This window comes from Lagenorhynchus albirostris, chromosome 4, assembly GCF_949774975.1.
Source record: "Lagenorhynchus albirostris chromosome 4, mLagAlb1.1, whole genome shotgun sequence".
Lineage (NCBI taxonomy): Eukaryota > Metazoa > Chordata > Mammalia > Artiodactyla > Delphinidae > Lagenorhynchus > Lagenorhynchus albirostris.
In genome coordinates this window covers 127,137,945-127,160,510 of record NC_083098.1, presented here as the reverse complement: position 1 = coordinate 127,160,510, position 22,566 = coordinate 127,137,945, and positions in this window count along the sequence as shown.

Sequence of the window (22,566 nt, the reverse complement as noted above, 5' to 3'; positions counted from 1 at the left end):
ATCCAAATTTTGTATATTGTTAAGTATGTTGTTAATTTAATGTTTCTATTGTCTTGGGGTGGGTGAGGAAGGTGAGGTTCAGCAGTAGAGATAAATTACATTCTTCTCCTCTCAAGTTAATGCTCACAGAACTTCCAAAAAGTTCATTTTACTCCTTTACAAGTAGGATGGGAGGCAGTATGGTAAAGTGGAAAGTGACCTGGAATCAGGAGTGAGATGAAGCAACAATCATATACTGAGCATCTATGATGTGCCAGGTACAACTGTTCTATTCAACACTACATATAGTAGGTAAAGAAACATCGGTGTGTATATGTATATATATTACGTGTGTGTATAACTTAATTTAATAAAGACACTACAATCTGCCTTCAAATCTCAACTTCACTGCTTACTATGTGGATAGGGCAAGTTACTTAATTACTCTGAGTTCCAATTTCTTCTATTATGAATTACATTATAAAGTCTACTTCACAAGATTGTCCTGAGGATTAAATGGGATGAAGTACAAAAAAAGGATTTGGTATACTGCCTAGAACACAACAGGCACTCAATAAAATCATAATGTCTATAATGCAAATACTTAGTACTTAATACAGGCCTGCCATTGCTTTATATGCTTTGTAAATATTAACTTTTAAAATCTTCATAACAATTCTTAGGTCACCTATTATTATTACACCTCTTTTACTAATAAGGACGCTGAGAACCTGAGAGGTTAAGTGACTGAAGGTCACACAGTTAATAAAGACTGAATTAAAATAAAAACCCAGACTATTTCATTCCAGAGCTTCTGCATCTAACCATTATGTTCTACAGTTAGATTCTGAACTCTCTGGCAAAACTTTTATTTTAAAGATGCCTTTTAGGCAGTTAAAATATATATACATATTATTCCAATTTTAATAAATTATCTCAAGATGACTACAAAATACATTAGAGAGTTATATGGACATACTTAAAATATCCAATCGATCAAGGAGATAAACAATATACAGCAAACAAATGGTACACAATTAGGATAATTCAAGGAAGGTTTAAGTGAAAGAGCTATTTACAAAAGGGTGAGCTGGCCATAGGGAAACTGTAGGAGAGAGCACAATGTCTCGGGTCAGAAATGGTGGGACGACGCAAATCGGAAAGTACAAAGGGAGGGAATTTGACTGGAACCCAGAAGGGGCAAGTCATGTAGGGAGGCCCTCGTTGAGAAAATTATTGGGTTAAAAGGCACAGCCAACCCAAAGTGACCGGGCAGGGAGGGAGGCAAAGGAATGGACACCTGGCCTCACACCTCCTTCTGGGACCCCCTAGCAGACCCCTCACTGGCAACTAGAAGTCCAGGGAGTCTGCTGAGGAAGCCCGGACAGGTCAGCCTCCTGGGGTAAGGAGCAGGGGAGAAGGTTAGCTGACTTATTTTTCCAGATTTCTAAAATACTAACATTTAAGGTCCCAAAACTTTCTTATCAAATATCTTCTTAAAATTTCTGTCTGGGCTTCCCTGGTGGCGCAGTGGTTGAGAGTCTGCCTGCCGATGCAGGGGACGCGGGTTCGTGCCCCGGTCCGGGAAGATCCCACATGGTGCGGAGCGGCTGGGCCCGTGAGCCATGGCCGCTGGGCCTGCACGTCCAGAGCCTGTGCTCCACAGCGGGAGAGGCCACAACAGTGAGAGGCCCAAGTACCGCAAAAAAAAAAAAAAAAAGAAAAAATTTCTGTCTTACTTTCTTGCCTTCTAAAACAAAGGACATAGTCCATAAATAAATCTTTGTACTAGCTCTAAAACAGTAGCACCCTCAGGAGCAACAAAGGGGTGTAACTGCTGACCCGACACTTGTGTCCACAAAGTATGCACTCCTGTGTTCCTCAGAGCACAACTAACAAGCACGTTTTCAGGTGTTACATGAGAAAAGTTTTCTGCACTGAATTTGGGACTACATGGGATGAAACAAAGTTCAACAGATTTCTTAACTGACCTATTTGTGTGGCAAAAATAGATCGGACTGTGAAATGCCTACCTAACAAACTAAACCACGTGGTCTTTATTTTTTTCCTACAAGTATCTTTGGAACCACAGTTTCAAGGGGCATGCTTCGAGAAATAATTTTCTTCATGCCGAAAGGCCTCCCCACTCTGAGTATTTGCAAACGTGCCTTTGCTTGTTCGTTTAGTCAACAAAGATATATTAAACCCCTACTGCACACCGGGCACCATGCTGAGTACCGGGTGTCAGTGGTGTACAGGACAGACGGGATCCCTGCCGTCCTGGACGTGCTCCGGTCTTCTGTTTCATTCCCTTTTCTTTCCTTTTGTTGGTAGAATCTCTGTCTTTCACACTCTCCTCAGGTATCACTTGGTCCTGTTTATTACTATCTCTGTGTGCTTGCTTCCAGCAAGACTTTTGTCCCCATTCTTCTAATTTGCTATTTGTAATCTTGTGTGTTTGGAAAAGCAGACAACCACATATATAAGAATGAGTGAGGGTATGAGGGGCTGGCCTTTTCATATAAATTGTAGAAACATGGATGGACCTAGAGACTAACATACAGAGTAAAGTAAGTCAGAAAGCGAAAAACAAGTATCGTATATTAATACATATATGTGGAATCTGAAAAAATTGGTATAGACAATCATATTTACAAAGCATAAATACAGACATAGACGTAGAGAACAAACTATGGATACCAAGGGGTAAAGGGGGGTGTGGGATGAATTGGGAGATTGGTATTGACATATATACACTACTGGTACCATGTATAAAATAGATAACTAATGAGAACCTACTGTATAGCACAGGGAACTCTACTCAGTGCTCTGTGGTGACCTAAATGAGAAGGAAATCCAAAAAAGAGGGGATATATGTATATGTATACCTGATTCATTTTGCTGTACAGTACAAACACAATATTGTAAAGCAACTATACTCCAATAAAAAAAAATTAATTAAAAAAACAAACCATTTTATGTGAATGTATACAGCAATCGAGGCCTTTCTTGATTACTTCCTTTATAATCGTTAGTAGAAATATCTGAGAAACCAGCCTTTAGTTAAATGAGTCAGTATACTCGAGTGGTTTAACACAGACTACTTGCCTTGTACCAGACAGGCATGCCTTATAATCCTAGCCCTGGCTCCTCTTGCTGTGTGACCCATGCAAGTTTCAGTTTCCTTATCAATGGGATGGTGGAAATAACAGTGCCCACTTGCTAGGGTTGTTACAGGGATTAAATTAGACAATGTAATTAGACAATGTACTACAGCACACAGGAATTTCTAAGATCAACTATGATTTTTTACGATGCCGAAGGCTCTGGTGGATCAGACTGACTAGAATGTCTCTCCAAGCCTTGTGACATGTCGACTGTAGAGGGAGAATCACACATAAAGAGAAACGGCACCAACGATTAAAAATAGGACACCACTCCATGTCATAAAGCTGACATATAATAGGTTAATATTTTGCTGCAAAGTAATATTAAAACATGCCCAATCAATTTTAATTTCAGTGAAATAAATGAAATAACTTGCTAAATAAAAAGATGTTAGGGCTTCCCTGGTGGCGCAGTGGTTGAGAGTCCGCCTGCCGATGCAGGGGACGCGGGTTCATGTCCCGCGGTCCGGGAAGATCCCACACGCCGCGGAGCGGCTAGGCCTGTGAGCCATGGCTGCTGAGCCTGCGCGTCCGGAGCCTGTGCTCCGCAACGGGAGAGGCCACAACAGTGAGAGGCCCGCGTACCGCAAAAAAAAAAAAAAAAAATGATGTTAGTAAATCTCCTAAACTCCCTAAACCCCCAACATTTGGGAACGGCTGATGGAAACTGACAGAGGCAGAGCTGACAATCCTACCACTTCCATCTTGGTTAACATTTAACAGTATTTCAAGAAAATGATAGCTGTTTAATCTTAAAAGTTTACATAAATAATTTTACATTTTGTAAGCTGTTTCTCACCCCAAAATGTAAAATTTGCACCACACTCTTCTCAAACCAAGAATCTAATTTTCTTACAATCTCAGCAGCACAGTGGAACTAACCTCAATATTGGAATCAGATAGATCGTTTTGAATTTCAGCTCCTCTTGTTAGTATAGTTCTGATCTTGGACTGATGGAGCTGATGAAGAGATACTGAATGTAAAGAATTACTGCAGATAGAGTGCCTGGCACATTATAGGCATGCGATATGTAGTTACAATTATGAGTTATGGGCCAAATGACATGGACGACTTTTTAAATGCCTTAAACTTTTTAAATGTGCTAAATAATTTTAATACTTTTTAGGAAGCATAATTAAAACTTGAGCCCAAGTGACAGTTGCACAATTCTATGGGCTGAATTGTGTGCCCCCTCCAACAAATTCATATGTTGAAGCCCTACTCCCTCCTCAGTATCACAGAATTGACTGTATTTGGAGATAGAGGCCTTAAAGGGGGTAACTCAGGTAAAATGAGGTCATACGGATGGACACTAATCCAATATGCAAAGACGCTGGGAAAAGACGGCCATCTACTAGCCAAAGAGAGAGATCTCAGAAGAAATCAATCTTGCAGGCACCTTGACCTCAGACTTCTAGCCTACAGAACTGTGAGGAAATAAATTTCTGTTGTTTCATTTATCCAGTCTGGGGACTTCCCTGGTGGCACAGTGGTTAAGACTCTGTGCTCCCAATGCAGGGAGCCTGGGTTTGATTCCTGCTCAGGGAACTAGATCCCACATGCATGCCACAACTAAGAGTTCACATGCCACAACTAAGGAGCCGTGTGCCGCAACTAAGGAGCCCGCCAACCATAACTAAGACCCGGCACAACCAAATAAATAAATAAATATTTTTTTAAAAATGTATCCAGTCTGTGGTACTATATTATGGCAGTTCTAACAAACTAATACACACAGCTTCCAAAGACTCGGGTCTGATGGGATTTCTGAAGACCAGTTACTATGATCAGGTACATGCAATGGCCCAGGCCCCTGCAAACTCAGAGGACCAAAACACACCACTTTGGTTTTACATGAGTTCCTTGAACTGCATATTCCTCTTATGTTGTTTTCAGTGAAAAAAGGGGAAAAAAGCTGGTTGGTTTTCTCTTTATAAAAATTCTCCTTATATTTGAATAAAGTTGTTAACCACTGTGTAGCCCTCCCTTTGGGAGGCAAGCACACGTCTAGAGATACACTGTAGTTCTAGATTACTAAGTTGAGAAAGCAGCATGGTTAATGGTAAGAGCTTTAGTTAAAAATCTATAGTCAGAGGGACTTCCCTGGTGGCTCAGTGGTTAAGAATCCACTTGCCAATGCAGGGGACATGGGTTCAAGCCCTGGTCCGGGAAGGTCCCACATGCTGCAGAGCAATTAAGCCCGTGCACCAGGACTACTGAGCCTGCGCTCCAGAGCCCACGAGCCACAACTACTGAGCCTGTGCTCTAGAGCCTGAGAGCCACAACTACTGAAGCCCACATGCCTAGAGCCTGTGCTCCACAGCAAGAGAAGCCACTGCAGTGAGAAGCCCGCGCACCACAACGAAGAGTAGCCCCCGCTCACCACAACCAGAGAAAAGCCCCCGTGCAGCAATGAAGACCAAAGGCAGCCAAAAATAAAATTAATTAATTAATTTTTTAAAAAGTAATGATAAAAATCTATAGTCAGAAAAGATTATCATAAAAACGTTAAATTTTGAGATTGAATTCTACTTTATTATGTTATAAAAACATAGTAGGCTACTAACTCTTTGTGACGCAGTGTATTTATCCTTCTGTAAAATGGAAATAAAATACTTGACTCCATGATCTTTGTATAATACTTTAAATAAAATTTTCATAAGTAAATTGTCTTGCACAGCAGTAAAAATGGTTAACTCCAGGACCAGAGATATCTGACCAGGGGGAATTTAATCTGTTTCAACAGGAACACCTTTTGTCAAGCTGTCTACCTCCCCCTGGCAGCTGACCCCACCTTCTTCCCCTATTCACTACTTTGTGCCCCCAATCCCTTTCTTCTCTGGATAAGCCTTATTCTTTGTGTCCCTGCCCCTTGATGGGTGGGCTCTGCTCCTTCCCTTTGGAGTTACCACCAAGCTCCTTATCGCCCTAACTCTTTTCCCAGGCTGACTTCCCTCACTAATGCAAGTTCCCAGCACCTGCTCCCGCCCAGCACTTCTCTCATAGTTTAAGGTTGTCAGCAGGTACACAATCATGTTACAAGAGCAGAAAACCCTGGCAGCCAAGCAAACATAAGAAGGTCTGTCCTGTAGCTAAAGAAGATATACACACAGTTTATTAGATTAACATTTTATACTATAGAATATGTGTTAATAGGCAGCATGCTAATTAGTCATCAAAAGTAAACTGTTCATAATTATTCTTTTAAGATTTTGAACAATTAATCACAAACATTGAACAAGCAAATGGGACATAAGGATATAACTAAGAAGACAAAGTATTCCTACTATTTATTGAGTTTCAACCAATGTACTGGGCATCATAGGTGCTTTTATGTACAACACTTTATTTAATCTTTCCAGCAGAGCTGTAAATTAGACATTTTTATTGTTCTTTTTCAGATGAGGAAATTGAGGTTTCGAGAAATTAAGAAAGTTACCTGAGGCCACTGAGCTGGCAAATGACAGAGCTAGTAGTCAAACCCCATCTTTCATTAGCCAAAGCTACTGTAAACACCCGAAATGTATCAGCCCAATTTGGATGCTTGTAGAACTGCTGTATCTCTGTACAGGCTTCAGGAAATCTTTAGAAAATTTCTGCAAAATATAGATTCATACAGAGCACCATTCATGAATAGCACATAATTGAAACCACAGTGACCTATGGATTTTTGTGGCTAGGTTTACTATGAGAAGACGTACCAGTGGTAAGAAGCGACTGTATTTGAGAAAGGCTCAACATAGTAAAGCCAATTCCAGAAAATATATTTGCCTACAAGAAACAGTAAAGTGGTTTCATGGAAAAATTTTGTAGGAGAAATTGAAAAGTCTCTGGAAAACTTTAAACCTCTTCGTTTTTGAATTGAGCATGTAGTATAATGTACATACTTTATTTTGAGTGAAATAAATATCAAAGGTAAGCATAATTCTTTCCTAAGATTCCCCTCTGCCAAAAATGTTTAACCTCCATACCAGAAGAACCAAAGTTATGTAAGATTCCTAAAAGGCTTTTTATGAGGTCATGCACTATTGAAATCACACACTAATGCTTCACATCTATAATTCTAAAAAGACAGATTTCCAAGAAGACCCCCAAATTCCTAGAAAATAGTACTTCAAACTCTAGATATTTCTCTCAGACTAACAAAATATAAGCGGTAACTTTTTTGGCATTAGCATCTTCAGCATTTAACCTCTCAGTTTGAATATGGTCAAATATTACAAAGATCTTCATTCAAGACAGAATAGTAAAAATTTCACTAAAGACTGCCTCTGAATATAGATGCCTTTTTATTGTGTCTGGAAATATATATACATATATATATGTGTGTGTGTGTGTGTGTGTGTGTATATATATAAAAGTTTCCTTTTAGAAACAGATTTTTGTGACCATGGGAATATTTTCTCCTATGAAACACTGAAAACATGGTATTTGTTTTCCTAAATTCATAATTTTTTTCCTAACAACTTCAAGTCATCTTGAATATTTAAAATGTATTAGATGTACAGTGTCATCCGTACATCTGTTATTATTATAAAACTGTACAATAATAATAGTACTGTACTATATTAGAATGATAGTGTCATTTTCCTGAATAAAACAAGCTTTATTCTCCAAATGAAATGTTTAGTTTTTCTTTTTAAAAAAGATCCACATTATGAATTATGTATCTGCCTTAGTAAATATTATGTTTGATTGTGTAACACAAATGAAGAGTTAACCTGAAGTCAAATAAGAATTTTCAAGATTATCTGACAAGTTTTCTCAAAGTTGCAACTTGATGGATATTACAAAATATACTTTAGAAATATGAAAGAAAATAAAAATAAAAGGAGCTTGGTTTTCAGAAAAACAAAGCAAAAGATTAAAATTACAGGTGATTAGCTGTCATCTCTTTTCTTTGCTGACCCCAAATAAATATATTATTTATTGCTCATTGACTATCCACTCTATGGCTATATCCCACATTCATTTCTTCGCATCTTTTTATTCTGGTATATCTCCTGAGCATATAGCCCAGAGATTTTGAAGGAAGCAAAAGAGACAATAGAAGCAAGTTGCAGAGTTTCTAGGTGGATTTCACCAATGACATTCTGTCAAATGGAATTCTTGTACCTCTCACTACAACTCAATGAGGGCTCCTGGAGATGTTAAACAGCCTTAGACACTCTGACATTTAACATCAACCAGAGCATTGAGGACAGCCAATCTGACCATAAGATTGTATTTTACCCTTAGAAACAATGTTCTGTATATAGGCTGTCATTAGTAGTGTCATCACTAGTGAAGTTACGGCATTTTCTTAGTCTTTGTATGTCTGCCTTTTAAAATCCCATAATCATGACTTAAATTAGACATGACTGAACTGTCTTAAATCAATATTGACATCTGATTTATAAGTTTAAGTGTATACATAAAACACAGGAAAACATTTTTTTAACTCTTAAAGTCCCCTCACAACATGACTTAACTGTCCTAATATGCTATCTGCTCTATTATTAGCTCTGTTATTTGCCAATTATTAACTCATCATAAACTTCACTTTAAATTAATAGGAAGTTCTTTATATATACACAAACATATAATCCCCTCCTTTTAATATGGTGGGTTGATTTATCCCTGTGTTTTCCTGGGTGAGTTTAATACTTCCTTCGATCAAATCAATGTTTTCCAAATTTTGACCAATGACTTAGTCCTTGTCAAATAAATCTGAGAAATAAAGCATATTTATATGCCTTTTGTACAGTTACAATGCACATTACTATATCGAAGATACTGATGAGTCCTACAGTAAAAGAAACCTTAATAAAGAAAAGAGGAGGAATCTAAAATTTCCCACTGAACACTTTTATAGTATAGCATAATTTAACATCTAGGAAAAGTAGTGACCCTTGGAACACTTTTTTGAAAAGATCATTGTATTATTTCTATTACATAGTAATCAGCTCTATTCCTCCTATAAAATAAATTATATCACTAATTATTATTTTGCTATACTATAGCAAAATAATAGCCTGATACATCACATTGATTATGTATTACATCAATTTTTAAATCTAGAAACCACAAAGAATTATCAAGCTTAGAAACTGGTAAATATATGTTTTTGTTAATTGATCTATATAAATACACATAAATGTATATGTTATTTTACATCACAGATAATATGCACGTAGAGATTTATTTTACTCATACATGTTCTCTTTATGTATAACCCAAGAAACCTGAAAAACACATCCTATCTTCTTACTATAAATGAAGACAGACCCTTTGGGCTTTCCAAAGTATTTATAGTCTTAGAAATATTCAGCTACTAAGAAATTGGTACCTAGAGGCATTCATATATCACTGAACACCGACCAAAATAATGAGGCAGCATGGGTTAAGAGTCTGGGTTCTGGATTCGAATTCCAGGTATGCCACCTCACTAGCTGTGTGACCTTGAAAAAATTACCTATTTCTCTGATATTTATTAGGGAAATAACAGTAGAACTATTTTGTGATGAAGAATTTTTCAGTGTTAAGAAAGATAACAAATATGCAGTATGTAGCACAATAATTGACATAGTAAGCTCGTGATAAACCTTACATTTTTAACATTACTTGCCTCTGCTTCCCACTAGGTAACAATCAGAAAAAAGTATAAATTATTTTTCCTTCCCAAATACCGTCTAACATGCAGTCATGAAATACAGAACAGTGTGATGTCAAAATCACATTAAAGTAAATGAAAGTTAATCTAAACTATAATTGACATGGTACAAATTACACTTTGTGTTCAAAAAACCGTAAGTATAAGAGTTATGCAAGCTTTTAGGAGACATCAATGAAAGTCTACATCAATTCTCTTTGAAATGCTTTGGGTTTATAAATCAAGATCAAATTCATGAGGCTAAACAAATCAGTATCGAAAACTCCCTTAATTGTTTAAGTTCTGTATGAAGTCAGTTTTGCTGCACAACAAAGAATCCAAACTCTCAGTGGCTTACTAAATAAACATTTGTGTCTTGCTCATATTACAGTTTGATGGCTGAGGGTTGGCTACTTGGTCCTGTCTGTCTCTGTCCCGTGTGTCTCCTCATTTCCGCACCCGGGCTAAAGAAGCAGCTCTTTAGGAGACAATCTCCTAAAACTTGCAGGAGAGAAACTCAAGTGGCCTAGCGTAAGCAACACCATTGCATTTAAAGCTTCTGTTTATCTGCGGCGTATACCATATTCCACTGGACAAATTAAGCCACATGGCCAAGGCCAAAGAACATGGGGAAGGGATATATACTCCTCCCAAAGGAGCAAGCAAGTGACACAGCAGTGGCATTTTATATAATCCTCTTGCTTGGAAGGAAGAAGCGAGCACCTGTGAATACAATCTTTCTCAGTTCACCTCCTCAGTCACAGATACTCACTTTCTATACCTCTTCACACAAAATTCACTCACACCTACAAGGAAGACATTCTAAAAGTTTCAACCAACCAAAGCATCAGCCTTGAAGACCATGAACCTATCTATATCAAATCCAAACAGCTCCTCTTGATTTGAACACAAATTTTTATTTTGAGCTAAGTAGACAAATTATCTTCTCTACATGCACACAACATAAAATGGTGCAAAAGAGGCAGGATAAACAGATAAACACTCTCATTTGAAGGTGGAAAAAAATGGAGAACACAGAGCACTCACTGGTCCATAGAAGCTCTGAAATCCCACTGAGCAAACAGAAGGGCATTGGGGATAGGGAAAATGAAGTGTCTTTGATTAGGAGTCTGGGATTAACTCCTCAGAGAATTTTCTCCAGCGTTACTGGCTCCAACCTCTTCCTTCCTTTTCCTTTCCGTTCCTTGACCACATCAGAATAGAAAATTGGAAAATATGCCCCTCCTTAGAGCTGAGTAGCCCTTTTGGCCTGCTTCCTGCCCAGAGAAAGTTGGTGGCCCACATGTCATGTTAAGATATAAAAAGCCACACATCTGCTATTTCAGGCTGGAAATACTCTTTGCATTGAAACTCTTTCAAATTTTTTATCTTTTCTCATATTTATTTAATCTATTCTGCTCCATGTACTAAAAAATACACTCACTATTCTTTTACCAATCTCTAAACTGAAGTACATATATTTGAGTTTATCAGACTTCATGAGATCACTCCTTTGGTTTCTTTTTCCTGAACCATTTTGTCCAACTGAAAGGATTTACTGAGGGACACCTTAATCCAATCAAAAGGTTTTGTGCCCATGCCAATAATTTGGTCTTTGTTCTTAAAGTGAGTCTTAATCTGAGTCTTAATTAGCCTTTGTGGTTCAAAGTGTTTATCTTTTAACCAGTTAGAGATGAGAAAGAGTTTGATTTTCTAACCCTGTAAATCCTGGAGTTTCTCGCTCTTTAATTTCCTATTCATCCTTTAGGTTAAACAAGTCACTTATGTTTGAGATCATTTTCCTTCTTGTGTTATCTTATCAAATACAGCTTCTAACAACCAATTCACATTAGTAACATTTCAAATCCTCTTTATGGAAAGCCCTAAGTACATTATATACACGTTTGCCTTTCAAGTTATCTCAGGTAACAGTTTTACCAAAAGTTTTGCTACTGAATAAAATGTATCACCAATTTTCCAGCCTCCAATAAGTTTCCTCACTGCTAGGTCTCCTGCCCCTAGAATCAGTGCCACATATTTTAAGTTTTTATATGGTAACACTCCACCTCTAACTATCAAATTCTATACTTTTCAACTTTTCTGAGTAACAGCTGTGAAATCTCGTGTGCTTATAAAAACAAGCATCTTGTTCTTGTTAACGTTTCATATAGGCGGTTATTGGATGGAGGCAGCTAGGGTGGCTCCGCTTGGCTTGGCTCTGTGGGTCTTATTGGAGGACTCAGGCTGGTGTTGAAGCCCTTATGTGGAGCATGCCATCTTTCAAAATAACATTTTGAAAAGCAGGCGTCTGAGCCAATCCTTAGAATTTCATTTAAAGCTTCTAACTGGATAGAGTGTAGTCATATCTGTTCACATTCCAGTGACCAGGGAAAATTTCATGGTTAAATCCAAAATCAATGGGGTGGGAGGGAAAATATATACTCCCCACAACAGGAAGCAGGCAAGCCCCATGGCAATGGGCTGGGAGATATAAACTGATCATGAGGAAGGGGTACACTGTATAACTGTGTGCAGAAATACAACTTACCAAATGCATAGTTTAGCGATTTCTTCAGATGGTCTACGGTGCAAACATTCCCAGTAAAAACAACACTTTACACTCATGCCACTTTCCCAGAAAAGTAAATCATTTATGGGGCTTCCAAAACAACCTCTGTTTTAAAAAATGGCATTGAGTCTTGTTTTAGATTTCTATCATTGGTAGCAACTGTTTAGGAAGTTATTTCTCTGCACAAGAAAACCTCCCATTCTCCTATCTCAATCAGCCAGCTCAGAGCAGCTACAACTGTAATTACCATACTTGCAATAATCTCTGGCACACACCTGGAAGACTAGGGCCACGCAGAAGGAAATAGAAAGGAGTTCAGGGGTCATAATTTTGTCAGTCCTATTCATTCATGTCTTTATGACTATCACTGTCATCACCAACAGGGGCACTGCAATAAGACATGCCAACACCTCGAGGTCAGCCAGTGGCTGGGATGTAACAGACATTCTATTAATATCTCTTGAATGCTGTTAAATTATCTAACATTACCAGATTGAAATAGCACATAAAACACTGACCAGCTTAAACTGGTTTTGCCTCCTTAAATAGGCTGATCGATTAGTTAACCCTTCAGTTTTCTTACAGAGACAGCACTGCACATGTGCAAGATAGGAATCAATGTCTCCAGGATACCCTAGGACCAAGAATTGTCAGTCTCCAGAACTCAAAAATAGAAATATTGCCATCGGAGCCCTTTAAGAAGTCCTTCAGTAAGGAAAATTTGGCTTCCAGCAGCACAAGTAGTTTATATGGACTGATTTGAGACTAGCCAATCGCTTCCAACTTTGAAATTCCCCATACCTCTTAAATTTCCCCCCAAACCCTGGACCAGAAAGACAGATTTGAGACCCTTGCCTTCCGTCTCTTTGCCCATCAACCTCTCAATAAAGCTCTTCCTTTTCACAAAAGTTGGTGCCATGGTACTAGCTTCTATGTAGGTCAGGCAGCTAGCCCTTGCTCAGTACAAGATTACTGGGATAGAATCTTTAAATGGTCCCCACCGTAATGCCTATCTCCTGATTCTCAGCCTATAAGCAACATAGCTCCGTCGTGGCCCTCATCCCCATCTCTCCCAAACCACTGCCTTAGAACCTAATTATATACTGATGTTGTTTACTTTTCAAAACGAATTTGCTTTAAGATGGAATTGATTTCACCCTCTCAAAAGATGTTCTATTTCAAAGGAGGAAATATTTTTATCCAAATGTTTTTCTGGTAAGAGAAAATGTTTTCGAGAGAGAGCTGCTGTTTCCTCTCAATTTCAGAGTTCTGTCCCGACAGCTTGCTACCAGTACAGGGTGTTCTTTTCTGTCTCAGGGACATTGTACATCAGGTTCTCCTTCCTAGAGCTTTTTCCTCCACATACCACACTTCCTCGTGTGGTTAATTCCTAATTATCTTACAAAGCTAAGCCGAGGAAAGGGTTTCATGACCCTCTAGGTTAGTTTCTTACCTTCTAATGTAGACTTTTCTACAAACATGTGCTTCTTGTTCCCAACACTGACCATATTTGAACATTTTAAATTATCTCTGTAATTGGTTAGTGAGTGATTGTTTCTCCAGCTAAAATTTTATCTCCATGAGGGCAAAGACCACATCTAACTTCTTCACAACTGTATATCCAATGGTTATCCTATGTATTACACATCACATATGAATCATAAATATTTGTTGAATATATGGCTGTGTGACTGAATAAATAAATGTGAATTTTTATTTTGAAACTTTGTTTCATAATTCCTCATTTTAAAAAGAGCAGCAACTTTCTACATAGTCTCCTGAAGGAGGAAAATGGAAGAAAAGCTCCTAAGTGCTTTCTTACTTCCCTTCGGAATTCATCTACCCACTCTTGGTGGCCTCTTCCTGTTGGCTTACCTTAAATATTCCTTAGTATTTCCTGAACCTTTAGCACTTCATGACCACCCACGACCAAATATGTCTTAGAAATTCCTCCAGCTGCATGATTTCAAGTTGCATTACGCTTGTGTGTGTGTGTGAGTGTGCATGCATGTGTGTGTGTGTGTGTGTGATTTAGGAACTATATCTTGCTTCAGATATAATTATGTAAGAGAAACAAATTTTTTTTTAAAAGGTTACTGTAGGGCTTCCCTGGTGGTGCAGTGGTTGAGAATCTGCCTGCTAATGCAGGGGACACGGGTTCGAGCCCTGGTCTGGGAAGATACCACATGCCATGGAGCAACTAGGCCTGTGAGCCACAACTACTGAGTCTGCGCGTCTGGAGCCTGTGCTCCCCAACAAGAGAGGCCACGACAGTGAGAGGCCCGCGTACCGCGATGAAGAGTGGCCCCCACTTGCCACAACTAGAGAAAGCCCTCGCACAGAAACGAAGACCCAACACAACCAAAAATAAAAATAAATTAATTAAAAGAAGGCTCAACATTTAAAAAAAAAAAAGGTTACTGCATTTTTTTTTTTAATTTTGCAATCTGGGGGGAGGTACTGAAAATGATGTCATTCCCTGATGACCTCTTTCATGATAGCATTGTGGGGCAGGGTTATGACAAATGAAAGCATTACTGGGAGAACTTCCAAATCCATCTGGCAAACACAGGAAATATATTTTAAAAAGTGATTGCTCAGTTTCTAAACATAATGTGCCAGGATTCAATGTTAAATCAGTGGGAAACTAAACATAAAGGATAGCAAACATAAATGATTAGTACAGGCCCAAAGCAAGAGAAAATTTTATATTTAGTAACTTGGTTATCAAGGTTTTCATATATGAATATCATGAACACACAGTTATAGGCTATTTCTGAATTATGCTTCAGGAACTTACATTATTCTACTCTAATAACTTCCAACCAATTTTTCCAGATAATGCATTTTTAATCAGTTTTATTAAAGTATAAATTATATACAGTGAAATTCACCCATTTTAAATGTGTAATTCAATCACTTATAATGCAATTTTGACATATATTTTCTTCAAGCTAGATTTGTAAATTTTATGGAAAAGAAAAATTACGAGTTGTAATCTCACATATCAAAAATTTCTTTTTAAAGTGAATTTTCAAAAGCACATAGGTCTCTTCCCTATTAAGAGTTTTACCTCAGAGAAATAGTGAGAAGGTAAGATACATGGAAGAATTAGAAAAAAGATTAAGTTAAAAAAATAAAATTAAACACATTAATAAAGTGAACTTTCTGTATCGCTAAGCCATGAATGTGATATTATTCATTATGAAATTATTAATTTGTATATCGCCTTGAGAAAAAAATATTGCTTACTAACTCCAAGTCATCTAGGACATCCAATTTATCCAACTATCCAAAGTTTCAGCATGCACTGGGGGTCTTCAATACCCCCTGCAGATAAAGGGGGACTACTGTACGTGAGTGTCCTGCTTTCCTCACTGTGGAGACACCACCCATCATTCCCCAACTGGTAAAGTAGTATACCCTTTGACAAGATTCTCAGAGTCACTGTTGACTACTTAGCCTGCATCTCAGGCTAAGTGCAGGCAGGGGGACCCCTTCCAGGGCCCAAGAGTGGGCTCTTGTCTAATACTCGAAAATGAATTGTTTGAGGAGACACAGGTGCTGACAAAGCAAGAGACTTTATTGGGAAGGGGTGCCCGGGCAGAGAGCAGCAGAGTAAGGGGACCCAGGAGAACTGCTCTGCCACGTGGCTCGCAGTCCCGGTTTTATGGTAATGGGGTTAGTTTCTGGGTTGTCTCTGGCCAATCACTCTGACTCAGGGTCCTTCCTGGTGGCAGGCACATCACTCAGCCAAGATGGATTCCAGTGAGAAGGATTCTGGGAGGTTGGTAGGACATGTGGACTGGTGTCTCCTCTCTCCTTTTGACCTTTCCTGAATTCTGCCGGTTGGTGGTAGCTTGTTGGTTCCACGTTCCTAACCAGGACCTCCTGTAGTAAGATAACTCATACAAGTGGTTACTATCTTACCTGGCCAGGGCTGGTGGTTTCAGTCAGTGGTTCCCCTAACAATAGTACACATGGATGCCCACTCTGTTCCCTGATACAGATTTCACTTACCTCCTTAGTATTTAATCTTGTCTGCTACCAGGCTACTCTTTCTGGTAACACATTTAGCATGATCCTGACACAAAAAATCTATAATGCTGCTTCTATATGTAAGGGCTTCTTGCTGCTCTTATCGAACTGTCTCTTGAATCTTGAAATGTGAGCTTCCTCACTTGCTCCTTTTACTGTCAATAAATGGCCCCAGACTCTATTTCTAAAATTCTGTCAGTCATTTTTCCAATTTTCCTCTACCTAAGTAAGGGTACCCAAATGCTGTGCAAATTCCAGTGTCTTCTTCACAAAGCTAATAGGGACACTAACATAGCTTGTATGGTATGGTTACCAAGCACTGAAATAACACTGCCCATCATTGCTGCTTTCCGACAGTTTACTGCTGTTACACAGAAAGTGTCATGGTGCTGGCGACCACTGAAGACATTTTGGGTTAGGCTTCACATATAAAGTGACTGCCACTGAAAGGGACTTTAAATATCTCTCCCCTCATCCTGGCTCTGCTGCATATTAATCCTGACAGAGACCCACAGCCTTCAGAGATAACGGGCCATAATGAGAGACTCAAGTGAGAGACCAAGAGCTCTCCTACCTGAACCATTCCAGAATTTACACGTAAAAAGAACAACCAAATTTACAAAGGACACTGGAAAAGAACAGCACTCTTCTAGAAACAGTTGATGAAATTCACAACTTAAAGGTTGTGCTTTCTTTTTTTTTGCGGTACGTGGGCCTCTCACTGTGGTCTCTCCTTTTGTGGAGCACAGGCTCCGGACGTGCAGGCTCAGCGGCCATGGCTCATAGGCCCAGCCACTCCACGGCATGTGGGATCTTCCCGGACCGGGGCACGAACCTGTGTCCCCTGCATCGGCAGGCGGACTCTCAACCACTGCGCCACCAGGGAAGCCCAAGGTTGTGCTTTCTTAAGCTAAGCGGGACAAGTCTATACATAATAATAACTGATGGGGTTCCATAACTTGAGACTTTACTGAAAATGTGTGAGCTTATGGTCTAATCTGAGAATTCCACTCAGTTAAATACACAAATGCACATATCATAAACTCTGCTGTCTTAGCCACAGTGCAGGGAAAGAATATACCTCTTATTGCATTTTGTTAAGAAGACTGTTTTAGAAAGAACAATCAAGTATGTAGGAGAATAAGTTGTGTTTTCTGATGGCAATCACAAGTTGCATTTTTACACTGAGAAGTTGTACTTGATGAGTTGCCAGTTAAATCAGTTTAGAATTTCCATCTCATCCACACTTATTTCAATGTGTTTGCTATGAAGCCAGTTAGTACAAATACAAGTACACGTACCACCTATTAGACTGCTTGTTGAGTCTCCAAAGTACCCTATTTCTCTAGTAGAACGGAAAGGAAAAAAAAATAAGTCTTAATCCAAGTTAGAAGTGAGGAGACTAATAAAAACTCAAAGGTCACTTATGGGGCTGAGTTAATTGAGCCCATTGAGCAGAATCCTGAACCTATCCTTTATTTTCTCAGGCATTTAAGATGTATGCAAAATGTTCAACTTGGCATCTTAAGAAGTCTTGCTGCCTCCATATTCTGGAAAACATAGAAACGAAAACTCCTCTTCAGTTCCATCCTTGACAATTCCATCAGTTTCCCATTCCAGAGGAACATAGATGCAGCAGACTATCATAGTAGCATGGTACTTTATCTTAAGTCTACCAGGCTTTTTCACCCAATAAAAATACCCAAGAATTTGGAAGCATCTGCTTTGGTATCAATCCTGGAATCAATACCTATATATCGATGTATCTATCTATCTCTCGATAGATAGATACATCAATATATATCTCACATAATTGCCTTAACCACCAGTGATACTTGGCCATTGTTGCTTCTACTTTTTAAATGTAAAATAAGATGAGGAAAATAATGACTATGAGGTAGCTTTATTGACCATCTGAGACATCATCTGATGCCAGTCAAGGTTTCATTTCCTACCTATACAGCCTACTGTATTTGAAAATAGAGTCTGGATTCATGGTGGGGAGCAGGGGGACACACAAAGCCCAGGTGCAGATATATGTTCGGTGTGAGTCAGGGCATTTGGTTTTCCCTCTGAAAGATGCACTACTGCATGAGAAAATAAATGTAAGGTAGCAGGGTCCCACCGGGGACTTTTCTGTTTGGTCAGTCCTTTCTCTTATTGGCATATTGCACTACATGTGTGACTTCTACTGCTTTGTTTTTTAATTTTATCTAGACAGCCTAATTACTTGAGAAAACGTAATAAAACCTTTGTTTTCGGGACGGGACGGAAGATGGCGGAAGAGTAAGACGCGGAGATCACCTTCCTCCCCACAGATACACCAGAAATACATCTACACGTGGAACAACTCCTACAGAACACCTACTGAACGCTGGCAGAAGACCTCAGACCTCCCAAAAGGCAAGAAACTCCCCACGTACCTGGGTAGGGCAAAAGAAAAAAAGAAAAAACAGACAAAAGAATAGGGACGGCACCTGCACCAGTGGGAGGGAGCTGTGAAGGAGGAAAAGTTTCCACACACTAGGAAGCCCCTTCACGGGCGGAGACTATGGGAGGCGGAGGGGGGAGCTTCGAAGCCGCGGAGGAGTGCACAGCAACAGGGGTGCGGAGGGCAAAGCGGGGAGATTCCCGCACAGAGGATCGGTGCCGACCGGCACTCACCAGCCCGAGAGGCTTGTCTGCTCACCCGCCGGGGCGGGCGGGGCTGGGAGCTGAGGCTCGGGCTTTGGTCGGATCCCAGGGAGAGGACTGGGGTTGGCGGCGTGAACACAGCCTGAAGGGGTTAGTGCACCACAGCTAGCCGGGAGGGAGTCCGGGGAAAAGTCTGCACCTGCCAAAGAGGCAAGAGACTTTTTCTGCCCTCTTTGTTTCCTGGTGCGCGAGGAGAGGGGATTAAGAGCGCTGCTTAAAGGAGCTCCAGAGACGGGCGAGAGCCACGGCTAACAGCGCGAACCCCAGAGACGGGCGCGAGCCAAGGCGAAAAGCACGGACCCCAGGGACGGGCGGGAGACGCTAAGGCTGCTGCTGCCGCCACCAAGGGGCCTGTGTGCGAGCACAGGTCACTATCCACACCCCTCTTCCGCGGAGCCTCTGCAGCCCGCCACTGCCAGGTTCCCGGGATCCAGGGACAACTTCCCCGGGAGAACGCACGGCGGGCCTCAGGCTGGAGCAACGTCATGCTGGCCTCTGCCGCCGCAGGCCCGCCCCGCACGCAGTGCCCCTCCCTCCCCCCCGGCCTGAGTGAGCCAGAGCCCCCGAATCAGCGGCTCCTTTAACCCCGTCCTGTCTGAGCAAAAAACAGACGCCCTCCAGCGACCTACACGCAGAGGCAGGGCCAAATCCAAAGCTGAGCCCCTGGGAGCTGTGAGAACAAAGAAGAGAAAGGGAAATCTCTCCCAGCAGCCTCAGAAGCAGCGGATTAAAGCTCCACAATCAACTTGATGTACCCTGCATCTGTGGAATACATGAATAGACAACGACTCATCCCAAATTGAGGAGGTGGGCTTCAAGAGCAAGATCTATGATTTTTTCCCCTTTTCCTCTTTTTGTGAATGTGTATGTGTATGCTTCCGTGTGAGATCTTGTCTGTATAGTTTTGCTTCCACCATTTGTCCTAGGGTTCTATCCGTCCATGTTTTTTTTTTAAAATTTTTTTTCTTAATAATTATTTTTAATTTTAATAACTTTATTTTACTTTACTTTCTTTCCTTCTTTCTTTCTTGCTTGCTTGCTTGCTTTCTTGGTTTCTTGCTTTCCTTCCTTCCTTCCTTCCTTCCTTCCCTCCTTTAGACAACGAATCATCCCAAATTGAGGAGGTGGTCTCTGAGAGCAAGATTTATGATTTTTTTTCCCCTTTACCTCTTTTTGTAAGGGTGTATGTGCATGCTTCTGTGTAAGATTTTGTCTGTATACCTTTGCTTCCAACATTTGTCCTAAGGTTCTATCCGTCCCTTTTTTTTCTAAATAATTATTTTTTAATTCAATAACTTTATTATATTTTACTGTATCTTCTTTCTTTCTTTTTCCTTCCTTCCCTCCTTCCTTCCTTCCTCCCTCCCTCCTTTCTTTCCTTCTTGCCTTCTTTCCTTCTTTGCTCCTTCCTTCCTTCCTTTTCTTTCTTTCTCTTCCTTCCTTCCTTCCTCCCTCCCTCCCTCCCTCTCTCTCTCTCTCTCTTTCTCTCTCTCTCTTTCTTTCTTTCTTTCTTTCTTGCTTGCTTGCTTCCTTGCTTGCTTTCTTTCTTCATACTTCTACTAATTCTCTCTACTTTTTCTCCCTTTTATTTTGAGCCGTGTGGATGAAAGGCTCTTGGTGCTCCAGCCAGGAGTCAGGGCTCTGCCTATGAGGTGGGAGAGCCAACTTCAGGACACTGGTCAACAAGAGACCTCCCAGCTCCACATAATATCAAACGGCAAAAATCTCCCAGAGACCTCCATCTTAACACCAGCACCCAGCTTCACTCAACAACCAGCAACCTACAGTGCTGGACAACCTATGCGAAACAACTAGCAAAACAGGAACACACCCACACCCATTAGCAGAGAGGCTGCCTAAAATCATAATAAGGCCACAGACACCCCAAAACACACCACCAGACGTGAACCTGCCCACTAGAGAGACAAGATCCAGCCTCATTCACCACAACACAGGCACTAGTCCCCTCCACCAGGAAGCCTACACAACCCACTGAACCAACCTTAGCCACTGGAGACAGACATCAAAAACAGCGGGAACTACGAACCTGCAGCCTGCAAAAAGGAGACACCAAACACAGTAAGAAAAGCAAAATGAGAAGACAGAAAAACACAGCAGATAAAGGAGCAAGATAAAAATGCACCAGACCTAACAAATGAAGAGGAAATAGGCAGTCTACCTGTAAAAGAATTCAGAATAATGATAGTAAGGATGATCCAAAATCTTGGAAATAGAATGGACAAAATGCAAGAAACAGTTAACAAGGACCTAGAAGAAATAAAGATGAAACAAGCAATGATGAACAACACAATAAATGAAATTAAAAGTACTCTAGATGGGATCAATAGCAGAATAACTGAGGCAGAAGAACGGATAAGTGACCTGGAAGATAAAGTAGTGGAAATAACTACTGCAGAGCAGAATAAAGAAAAAAGAATGAAAAGAACTGAGGACAGTCTCAGAGACATCTGGGACAACATTGAATGCACCAACATTCGAATTATAGGGGTTCCAGAAGAAGAAGAGAAAAAGAAAGGGACTGAGAAAATATTTGAAGAGATGATAGTTGAAAACTTCCCTAATATGGGAAAGGAAATAGTTAATCAAGTCCAGGAAGCACAGAGAGTCCCATACAAGATAAATCCAAGGAGAAATATGCCAAGACACATATTAATCGAACTGTCAAAAATTAAATACAAAGAAAGCATATTAAAAGCAGCAAGGGAAAAAAAAACAAATAACACACAAGGGAATCCCCATAAGGTTAACACCTGATCTCTCAGCAGAAACCCTACAAGCCAGAAGGGAATGGCAGGACATACTGCAAGTGATGAAGGAGAAAAACCTGCAACCAAGACTACTCTGCCCAGCAAGGATCTCATTCAGATTTGATGGAGAAATTAAAACCTTTACAGACAAGCAAAACTGAGAGAGTTCAGCACCACCAAACCAGCTTTACAACAAATGCTAAAGGAACTTCTCTAGACAAGAAACACAAGAGAAGGAAAAGACCTATAATAACGAACCCAAAACAATTTAGAAAATGGGAATAGGAACATACATATCGATAATTACCTTAAATGTAAATGGACTAAATGCTCCCACCAAAAGACACAGATTGGCTGAATGGATACAAAAACAAGACCCTTATATATGCTGTCTACAAAAGACCCACTTCAGACCTAGAGACACATACAGACTGAAAGTAAGGGGATGGAAAAAGATATTCCATGCAAATGGAAACCAAAAGAAAGCTGGAGTAGCAATTCTCATATCAGACAAAATAGACTTTAAAATAAGGACTATTAGAAGAGACAAAGAAGGACACTACATAATGATCAAGGGATCGATCCAAGAAGAAGATATAACAATTGTAAAAATTTATGCACCCAACATAGGAGCACCTCAATACATAAGGCAAATACTAACAGCCATAAAAGGGGAAATCGACAGTAACACATTCATAGTAGGGGACTTTAACACCCCA